Consider the following 11,932-nt stretch of genomic DNA (forward strand, 5'->3'; position numbering starts at 1 on the left):
AACTCCTGAGCTAGGGGAACCGTATATAGAATTTGAGGTTTTTTCTCATGAGACTTTAGTCTTTCAGTTTCAGATTTTCTTTTTCTGTATCTGTTTTCTTCTTTTTCCTTTTCAACTAATTTCTTATTTTACCAACTCTTTGTTTTTAGGTCCTTTTAATTTTCACTTTTACATTTACATTTTATAGATATATCCTTCATTATTGGCTTCCTATCATGGTATTCAATTTTATTTTTGTATGTATATAAGTTTTTCTTTCCTTACAACTTTGGGATTTAGTGTTTTCTAACAGATCAAAATACATCCAGGACCAAGTGGATCACCCTGTTTTGTTCACCTAGGAGATTACATTTTCTCTTTTTTCCCCTTTTTTTTTTCTTTTCTTTTTTGGTTTCTGACCTCTTCAGATTTGTCTAGTGTGTATTTTGCTAGGGTCATAGTTGACAATTTTTATTTTGTTCTCTCATCCATCTATTCTTCTCTGAACAAAATGACTAGAAGGAGAAATTCACAACAAAAGAAACAACCATAGGTAATACTCTGTGCCATAGAACTAATCAATATGGATATAAGTAAAATATGAGACCTAGAATGCAGAATGATGATTATAATGTTACTAGCTGGGCTTGAAAAAAAGCACAAAAGACACTGGAGAGTCTCATAGTAGCAGAAATAAAATCTAATCAGGTCAAAATTAAAAATGCTCTAACTGAGATGCAGTCGAAAATGGATGCTATAACAACTAGGGTAAATGAGGCAGAAGAGAGCCAGTGACATAGAAGACACAAGGATGGAAAGGACGGAAGCCAAGGAAAAGAGAGAAAAGCAACTAATACACTGAGGGGAGGCTTTGAGAAATCAGCAATACCATAAAGCAAAACATATTCAAATTATTGGGGTCCCAGAGGAAGAAAAAAGAGAGAGAGGGACAGAAGGCATATTTGAGCAAATCATAGCTGAGAAATTCCCTAATCTGGGGAAGGAAACAGTCATTGAAGTCCAGGAGACACAAAGAACCCCCCTCAAAATCAATAAAAATAGATCAACACCCCAATATTATACATATTCATAAAATAGTGAAGCTTGCAAATTTCAGAGATAAAGAGAAAATCCTGAAAGCAGCTCAAGACAAGAGGTCCTTAATGTACAATGGTAGGAATATTAGACTGGCAACAGACCTATCCAGAGACCTGGCAGGCCAGAAAGGGCTGGCATCACATACTCAGGGTACTAAATGAGAAAAACTGCAGCCAAGAATACTTTACCCAGCAAGGCTGTCATTCAGAATGGAAGGAAAGATAAAGAGCTTCCAGGACAAAGAGAAACTGAAAGAATTTGTGATCACTAAACTAGCCCTGCAAGAAATATTAAAGTGGATCCTGTAAGCAAAGAGAAACACAAGGGACATTAAAGGTAATACAATGACACCAAATTCATATCTTTCAATAGTTACTCTGAATTGTAAATGGGCTAAATGCCCCAATCAAAAGACACAGGGTAATATATTGGATAAAAAAGCAAGATCCACCCATATGCTGTCTACAAGAGACTCATCTTAGACTCAAAGACACCTCCAGATTGAAAGTGAGGGCGTGGAGAGTTATGTATCATGCTATTGGACATCAAAAGAAAGATGGTGTAGCAATCCTTATACCAGACAAATTGGATTTTAAACCAAAGACTGTAGTAAGGGATGAAGAGGGACAATACATCATACTTAAGAGCTATCCAACAAGATCTAACAACTATAAATATTGATGCTCCAAACTTGGGAGCAGCCAATTATATAAACTAATTAATAACAAAGTTAAAGAAACACATCAATAATAATACAATAATAGTAGGGGACTTTAACACCCCACTCACAGCAATAGACAGATCATAGCAGAAGATCATCAAGGAAACAAGGGCTTTGAATGACATGCTGGACCAGATGGACTTCACAGAGATGTACAGAGCATTCCATCCTAAAGCAACAGAATACACATTCTTCTCAGGTGCACATGGAAATTTCTCCAGTATAGATCACATACTGGGTCACAAATCAGGTCTCAATTTGTACTAAAAGATTGAGATCATTCCCTGCACATTTTCAGACCACAATACATTGAAACTTGAACTCAATCATAAGGAAGGAACTCAAATATTTGGAGGTTAAAGAGCATCCTACTAAAGAATGAATAGGTCAACCAGGAAATTAAAGAATTTTAAAAATTCATGGAAACAAATGAAAATGAAGACCCAACTATTCAAAACCCTTGGGATGCAGCAAAGGCGGTCTTAAGAGGGAAGTACATAGCAATACAAGCGTTTCTCAAGAAATTAGAAAAGTCTCAAATACACCAACTCACCTTACACCTAAAGGAGCTAGAGAAAGAACAACAAATAAAGCCTAAGCCAAGCAGAAGAAGAGAAATAATAAAGATTAGAGCAGAAATCAATGAAATAGAAACCAAAAGAACAGTAGAGCATATCAATAAAACTGGTAGGTGGTTCTTTGAAAGAATTAGTAAGATCAATAAACCCCTAGCCAGACTTATCAAAAAGAAAAGAGAAAGGACCCAAATTAATAAAAGCATGAATGAAAGAGAAGAGATTACGACCAACACCAAGGAAATACAGACATTATAAGATCACATTATGAGCAACTATATGCCAACAAATTAGGCAATCTGGAAGAAATGGATACATTCCTAGAAAATTATAAACTACCAAAACTGAAACAGGAAGAAATTGAAAATCTGAACAAACCCATAACCAGCAAGGAAATTGAAGCAGTAATCAAAAATCTCCCAACAAACAAGAGTTCAGGGCTAGATGGCTTCCCAGGGGAATTCTATCAAACATTTAAATAATTAATACCTTTTCTTCTGAAGCTGTTTCAAAAAACAGAAATGGAAGGAAGACTTCCAAACTCATTCTATGAGTCCACATTACCTTAATCGCAAAACCAAAGACACCACTGAAAAGGAGAATTACAGACCAATATCCCTGATGAACATGGATGCAAAAATTCTCACCAAGATACTAGCAAGTAGGATCCAACAGTACATTGAAGGGATTATTAACCATGAACAAATGGGTTGTATTCCTGGGATGCAAGGGTAGTTCAGCATTCACATATTAGTCAACATGATTCATTACATTAATAAAATAAAGGACAAAAACCATATGATCTTCTCAATTGATGCAGAAAAAGCATCTGCCAGATACAACATCCTTTCTTGATTAAAACTCTCCACAGCGTAGGGATAGAGGGAACATACCTCAACATCATAAAAGCCATATACAAAAAGCCCACAGCAAATATTCTCAACTGGGAAAAAGTGAGAGCTTTCCCCCTAAGGTCAGGAACATGACAGGGATGCCCATTCTTACCGCTGTTGTTCAACATAGTGCTAGAAGTCCTAGCCTCAGCCATCAGACAACAAAAAGAAATAAAAGGCATTCAAATTGGCAAAGAAGTCAAACTCTCTCTTTTCTCAGATGACATGACACTTTATGTGGAAAACCCAAAGGACTGCACCCCAAAATTGCTAAAACTCATACAGGAATTCAGCAACATAGCCGGATACAAAATCAATGCACAGAAATCAGCTACATTTCTATACACTAACAAGTAGACAGAAGAAAGAGAAATTAAAGAATCGATCCCATTTACAATTGCACCAAAACCCATAAGATACCTAGGAATAAACCTAACCAAAGAGGCAAAGGATCTGTACTCTAGAAAATACAGAAGACTTCTTAAAGTCAGAAAGTGATGGAAAAATATTCCATGCTCATGGATTGGAAGAACAAATATTGTTAAAATGTCTTTGCTGCCCAGAGCAATCTGCACATTCAATGCAATCCGAATCAAAATGCCATCGACATTTTTCAGAGAGCAGGAACAAATAATCCTAAAATTTGTATGGAGCCAGAAGAGACCCTGAATAGCCAGAGGAATGTTGAAAAAAGAAAACCAAAGCTGGTGGCATCACAATGCCAGACTTCAAGCTCTATGACAAAGCTGTAATCATCAAGACAGTATGGTACTGGCACAAAAACAGAAACATAGATCACAGAACAGAATAGAGAGTCCAGAAATGGACCCTTGACTCTATGGTCAACTAATCTTCAACAAAGCAGTATAAAATATCCAATGGAAAAAGGACAGTCTCTTCAACAAATGGTACTGGGAAAATTGGACAGCCACATGTAGAAAAATGAAACTGGATCATTTTCTTACACCATACACAGAGATAAACTCAAAATGGATGAAAGACCTAAATATGAGACAGGAATCCATCAAAATCCTAGGGGAGAACTTTTTCAAACTCGGCCGTAACAACTTCTTGTTAGACATGTCTCCAAAGGCAAGGGAAACCAGGCAAAAATGAACTATTGGGACTTCATCAAGATAAGACACTTTTTACAGCAAAGGAAATAGTCAGNCCTAAATATGAGACAGGAATCCATCAAAATCCTAGGGAGAACTTTTTCAAACTTGGCCATAACAACTTCTTGCTAGACATGTCTCCAAAGGCAAGAGAAACCAGGCAAAAATGAACTATTGGGACTTCATCAAGATAAGACACTTTTTACAGCAAAGGAAATAGTCAGTAAAACTAAAAGGCAACCTACAGAATGGGAGAAGATATTTGCAAATGACATACCAGATAAAGGCCTACTATTAAAGATCTACAAAGAACTTATCAAACTCAACACCCAAAAAACAAACAATCCAGTCAAGAAATGGGCAGAAGACATGAACAGACATTTTTCTAAAGAAGACATCCAAATGGCCAACAGACACATGAAAAACTGTTCCACATCACTTGGCATCAGGGAAATACAAATCAAAACCACAATGAGATACCACATCACACTAGTCACAGTGGCTAAAATTAACAACTCAGGATACAACAAACATTGGCAAGGATGCAGAGAAAGAGGAACCCTCTTACACTGTTGATGGGAATGCAAGCTGGTACCACCACTCTGGAAAACAGTATGGAGGTTCCCCAAGAAGTTAAAAATAGATCTACCCCATGACCCAGCAATTGTACTACTGGGTATTTACCCCAAAGATACAAACATAGTGATCCGAAGGGGCACATGCATTCCAATGTTTACAGCATCAATGTCCACAATAGCCAAAATATGGAAAGAGCCCAAACTATGGAAAAGGCCCATCAACAGATAAATGGTAAAAAAAAGATGTGGTTTATATATAAAATGGAATATTACTCAGCCATCAGAAAGGATGAATATTTACAATTTACATCTATGTGGATGGAACTGGAGGGTATTATGCTGAGCGAAATAAGTCAATCAGAGAAAGACAATTACCATATGGGTTCACTCATATGTGGAATATAAGAAACAGCACAGAGGATCATAGGGCAAGGATAGGAAAACTGAATGGGAAGTCATCAGAGAGGGAGAAAAACCATGAGAGAATCTTAACTATAGGAAATAAACTGAGGGTCACTGGAGGGGAAGTGGGGGGATGGGGTAATTGGGTGATGGACATTAAGAAGGGCACATGATGTGATTAGCACTGGGTACTATATGCAACTGATGAATTATTGAACTCTACATCTGAAACTAATGATGTATTATATGTTGGTTAATTGAATTTAAATTTAAAAAAAAGAAAAAGAAAGAAAGAAATATAAATCAATCAATCAATCCTGAGAATTAAGTCACAGCCCTACCTAAAACTCTTCAGTGGATTCTCATTGTTCTTGAAATAAGATGGCCAAAAGACTTTGCCTACATTGATCTTCCCCAAGCACCCTGCCCCAACTTATGCCACTCCGGCCCTTGCTCCCTCTGCTTCAGGCACCATGACTTCTTCTAGTTATCACACTCCCTTCGGCCACAGGGTTTTTGCTCCTGAACCCAGTGTCCGAACATCTCTGTCGCCCTCCTGCTCTCACTTCTCATCTGGTTATGTGCCACTCACCTGCTGATCTCGGGGCAGCCTCCCCACTAAGTCAAGGCCTATTGTGATATGCTCTGTAGCCATTACTACAGGTAAAATTTTACATTCTTTCATGTGATTCCTTAATTTGTTTGTCTTCTACTGATGCTTGCAATATTTATGAGAGTAGGAACTGCCTGACGTGTTAGAGATACACAATAAAGATGTGTGGAAGAAAGGGAGGCAGGGAGGGGGGTGGGAAAGAAGAGAAGTAAATGGATGTAATTCTTTCTAATTAGATCAAAAGGTAAATTTTGTCAAACATATGAAAATCACTTCTATATTCTAACTCTGAATTATTAAAATTCTTATCAAAATTTAAGAACATCTACCAAGCAATAAGTACTAAACTACACCCTTCATGGCATTATTCCATTTAATACTCATAATAGCACCATGGGGCAAGTCCTATAATTAATCTCATTTTATAGATGAAAAACTTGGGGCTTAGGTAAGCCAAACAACTTGCCTGATGTCACAGGTTGGAAATGGTGGAGTAGTTTCAGACTGAGGGATATCTGACTCCATAGTCAACGCTCATTGATTTCCATTCTAAGAAATTCAGAGTAAAGAATTATGTGACATTAGTAGACATGGAAAGCTGGCATTTCTGGAATGTCCCCAATAGCTTGCCAGGAGCAGATGGAATAAGCATTAAGGTAGTTAGCTTTTCACCTCAGCAGGAATAGGCACCCCGGGGAAGGGAAGGCCAGAGGAGCATAGGACAGGGACAGCACCATCTCAGAAAGGATTCCTGTTAACTAACTTCTACTCACCAATCCTAAAAGGATTGGTGCTCAGAGAAAGCCTGCTCAGAGAAATTTCACTTGGGAGTAGTCAAGCTGAGTTGTAAGTTTTCAGAAATGACAAGCACTGCATTAACTTATAGGAACAGGATGAAGAAATGGATTTGAGGTTTTGTGGCGATTTAAGATGAATTCAGCCAATCGAAAATTCATCCTCCCTGTGGCTATTTTCACGTAGCCTTCCCTGAAACCCTATTTCCTCTAAAGCTTCATTCTTCTTGCTAAAATGAGGCAGTAAGAACTTGCATGCACCTTCAGTGGGGCATTAAGCAAGGGTGACTGAAATAGAAGTCAGAACCTAGATTCTAATTACAGCTCCTTAACACCCTATAATGAAACTGGCCAGGTCATTTATACCTTTCATACCTCAATCTGTGAAATAGGCATGGTGCCTACTATTACCTGGTCTATGTGCATCATAACACAGTTGGGACAAATGAGTAAGGCAAATGAGTAAGGCAAATGACTAAGGCAATGGTTTCATAAGCTAAGAACACCCATTCAGATGCTCATTATTGTTGTTTTGCTATAATGAGATTCCTCCCATCCAAGACCCACCAAAAGCAAGAGAGGCCATAGAGTCACAGAGCCCCACAGGATGGAAAGACACTAAATTATTTTAATAATGACAGGGGCACCTTTCCCCAATGAGAAGCTTATGAGTCACAAGTGAGAAAATGATTTCTCCTGTGGCAACAAGTAACACCCATGAGTCACCTTCCACATCTGGCTCTATTAAATCCCCTGGGACCAGCATCCAGATCTCAGGCTGGTGGGATAGAAGAGACCCAGAAGTTCTACTTATCGAAACTCCTGGTTAACCATGTGAAGGCACAACTCCTATTGTTGGAAATCATACCCAATGTAAGTGTACCATTTGTTACTTAATCAGTACATTATTAAGGACTCCCTCAACTATTCCCATGCTAATCATCAACCTTAAAGTTGCAGAAGGTATGGGACACTGAAATTAAACCCTCTTGGTGGCAGGAATATACTCAGGGACCTTTTCTTTCCCAGCATCATTTGTGGAAGTTTGCAAACAGCCATATTGAGAGAATTTTACAGTGAACATCTGAGTAGCTATCACCTAAATTCAACATTAACATTTTAGAAAACTCATTCATTTCACACCTCTCCATCTACCTATCTGTCCATTACTCCATTTGATTTTTGTATGTGCTTCAAAGTAAATCTCCAGAGGCTTACTTCTAAAAATAAGCCTCAGATTAGTCAACCCACCAAAGTGTATTTCTCTTCTTCAATAAAGAATTGGTGAAAATTATGGAGCAGCTTCCTCTTACAAGGAATTTTAAGGGAATTTTTCTATAAAAGAAAATAACATTGTTAACTTTCTGCAAAATTAAGTCAAAACAGAATAAACATTGAGCATCTTTCATTGTTTTTCACTTACTCATACATTTATCTTCATCATGCTCTTTCATTTGGCAACAGTTATTAAGCACCTACCATGTGTCAGGTGTTGGGCAGGTGATGCAAACAAGAAAGCACGGAGCCTGGTCTCTTGGAGTTTACATTTTACTGGAGGAAACAGTCAATAAACAAGTAAATGGAAGAAAAAGCAAGATGATTATGAACAATGAATATAAACCGGGTGTTGTATGAGAGAATGATAAACAGGATGTCAGAGGAAGGTGAATGTGAGAAGAAAGTGAAAGAGCTTGCCATGAGATCCTGATGAGCAGGATCATCAGAAGCAAGTGCAAAGGCCCTGAGGTAGGAACAAGCTACTGTTCAAAGAACAGAGTAGGAAGCCTGTGAGACTGTGGAATAGTGTGCCCGGTTCTCTCTTCACTTTCACTTCAACTTCATTTCTTCATGAGTCTATTTTGCCTTGGCTTTTCAGCAGCATTCAAACATAATTTTCTATTATTTGTACAAACATGGTTTTCTCTTGGACATCTCAGACTTAATTAACCAGGTTAAGTCTCCCTTGATAAGCTCCAATGCCCTGTATACTCACTGATACAACTTATCCTGGCCTGTATACCCACTACACTGAAAATGCCATAGGAGCTGTCACTCATCATTTTATTACCAACCCAGCCCATTATTTGGCATTGAGTGGGTGCTCAGTAAGCGTTTTAATGAATTAGTTAGTTAGAGCCATGGTACATAAGCCTGGAAAGTTACACAGAGTTCACATTGAAAAAAAAAAAATCTAAAATGCCAGGCTGGAAAATCTATGTTTGGTTTAGTAGACTACATGGGTCCACAGGGAATCTTTGAGCTGGAGAGCAGTGTAATTGGAACTGGGTTCCTGAAGGACCCTTCTGGAACCACATAAAGAGAAGACTGGAAGATGAGTGGCATAGGGGAAGAGAGACCAGCTAGGTGACTAATTCAACAACCTGGTGAGAGATAATGAGAACCCAAATTCGGCTGGCGGGATAAATAATGAAATGGAAAGGAATGGAAAATAAATAAGACATGCTGTAGAGGCTGGATCCATGGAACATGGTACATAATTAAACATTAGGGAAGCCTAGACAACCCAAAGTTCGCATCATAGGTGGTGACATTAACCAAGGGGTAAAAAGTAGAAGATGGAGCAAACGTGAAGGGTCGCTCCTAAACACCGTGAACTTGTGGTACTGAAAGAAAATCCAAGTGGGGATGGCTAGCAGGTAACTGGAGAAAATGCCCTTGCAGAACTTGGAAGGGAAGTAAGGACAAAAGATACCAGCTTGGACATACTCTCCAGACAGGTCACTGAAAAAGAGAGTAGAGGGGGAGACTTGCTTTGACAGAGCGTCTTACAGATATTTTCAGTTGAGTTGGGGGGAGAAAAATGGACCAGCCAAAAAAAAAAAAAAAGGCAAGAGCTGAGTCCTTGCAAGAAATATAAGGGAATGTCGGAGGCAGGAGGTGGAAGAGAAGAAAGGCTAGAGGAGCAGCTAGGAAACAAGTCCAATACCAAGAGAAGACATCAGAAAGGAAAGCCCATTGCATTTCATTGAAGTTTGTTCAGTTTGCAAAGTTGAGTTCAGTTCACCTCAAGAAAAAATGAAACATTCAGGCTGAAGGATGTGCCCTAAACATGTTGCGCTATATTCTAAAAGGAAGATTTAGCTAGTGTTTGCAAGTTTGCCATTGTTCATAAAAAACATGGATAAAGATTTTATATTTGCATACCACCCAAGAATTTTTCTGTAATGGCACAGACACAAAATTAGAATGTTCATCTGAAACACAAAGGTAAATGGACTAGGGTGCTCATTGTGCAGGAGGACCCACCAGGAAGCTCTGTGCCCTGGGCCCCATGCAGCCGAACTGAGAGATGAGGGGATCAAGGTCCCGCCATACCAGGACCTTTCCAACCCATACCTGCACATGGCTTGGAAAGTTCTGTCCTACACCACCTCAAGGGACGTGTCTGGATTTCACTACTAGTCCTGCAGACAGCAATATGACCAACAAAATCTACCCATTAAGTAAAAGATTGAGACACTCCCATGTCAGTTGGTAAATAGCCACTACTCTCTACCCAAAATCCTACCAACTCCCTTTCCTTGATGCCCCACCAATTCTATCAGGACACAGCCCCTCATTTGTCCCAGAATGGAAACCGGTGAGTGAGTGAGTGAGTGAGTGAGTGAGTGAGTGAGTGAGTGAGTAGTAATTTTCCATACCTTTTCAGCCCTCTCCAGTGTACTGAGGAAGTAGTTTATTTGCCAAAAGACAATATCCTATCCAAAATAAAATTTAAACTCTAGGTTTCAGGTGAGTTGAACTTGACCATTTCAATATGACCAACAAAATCTACCCATTAAGAACAACCATCAAAGCCAAAAAATGTCACTACCTAGTGAAGAAAACAGTCAATAATCTGTATGCTTAGGACAAGCATTCCAAACATTCCTAATAATTGCTGCCCAGAATCCAACTGTCATACCATACCAGTGCTCCCTGTTCAGTATGACCTAAAAAGTGCCTAAGTAGCTGGAATTATTAAAGCCTATAACTTGGAACTCTGTTCAAACAACTGGAAAAGGTTGCACAAGAACAATTTGGGTCCCTTTCTCACTGGGACAAATGCAAACATTGACTTACGCTAAAAGAATTCTTGTTCTGACACATGATTTATTGGGGGCAGGACTAGGCAGAGCTGAAGAGAAGAGTGAGGCTGCTCTAAGCCACAATGGGGAGTTCCTAGCCAGAGTGGTGCAATGACCAGAACCCCAGACTAAGGTTCTCTTAACCGTTACGCATGTAGGGGGCGCCTGGGTGGCTCATTGGTTGAGAGTCTGCCTTCAGCTCAGGTCATGATCCCAGGGTCATGGGACAGGATTGAGCCATGAGTCAGGTGTCCTGCTCAGTGGGGAGTCTGCTTCTCCTTCTCCCTCTGTCCCCTGCTCCTGCGCTCATGTTCTCTTGATCTCTCACTCTCTCTCTCTCTCTCTCTCAAATAAGTGAAATCTTTAAAAAATATAAAATAAAAGTTACACATCTACTAATTAACCATGTGATCATGAGCTTGCCCCTTCCTAGAGATTACCTTTATTCATAAATGACCAATGTATTTGGGTTTTATTTTTTTATTTTTTATTTTTATTTATTTTTTTGATGTAAAGTTCGATGATTCATTAGTTGCATATAACACCCAGTGCACCATGCAATACGTGCCCTCCTTACTACCCATCACCAGCCTATCCCATTCCCCCACCCCCTCCCCTCTGAAGCCCTCAGTTTGTTTCTGAGTCCATATTCTCACATGCTTCATTCCCCCTTCTGATCACCCCCCCTTTCTTTATCCCTTTCTTCTCCTACTGATCTTCCTAGTTCTTAGGAAGAAGTTCTCTCATAGATGAGAGAAACCATATGATAATTGTCTTTGGGTTTTAAAAATACAAAATATGTTAAAGTATCAGAACCAGGCCTGTCACAGATCACCTTTCAGGAGCCATGGTACTAGCTTCCTGACTGTTGTCCTTGCTTCCCCTCCTTCTCTCTCAGCAGCACCTTTGAACTTGGTGTCCTACCTACCTGGAGTTTCCCAGGTATTTGCACTAGTGGTACCTATATATCATTCTGGTCACCTTCTATCCACTCCAATTCATGCACAGAATCCATGTGCCCTCCCCCACCACCTTTGCCTATTGATCCCTGACCACTAACCTGTTTTCTTTCCTTT

This window comes from Ailuropoda melanoleuca, chromosome 16, assembly GCF_002007445.2.
Source record: "Ailuropoda melanoleuca isolate Jingjing chromosome 16, ASM200744v2, whole genome shotgun sequence".
NCBI classification, from domain to species: Eukaryota; Metazoa; Chordata; class Mammalia; order Carnivora; family Ursidae; genus Ailuropoda; species Ailuropoda melanoleuca.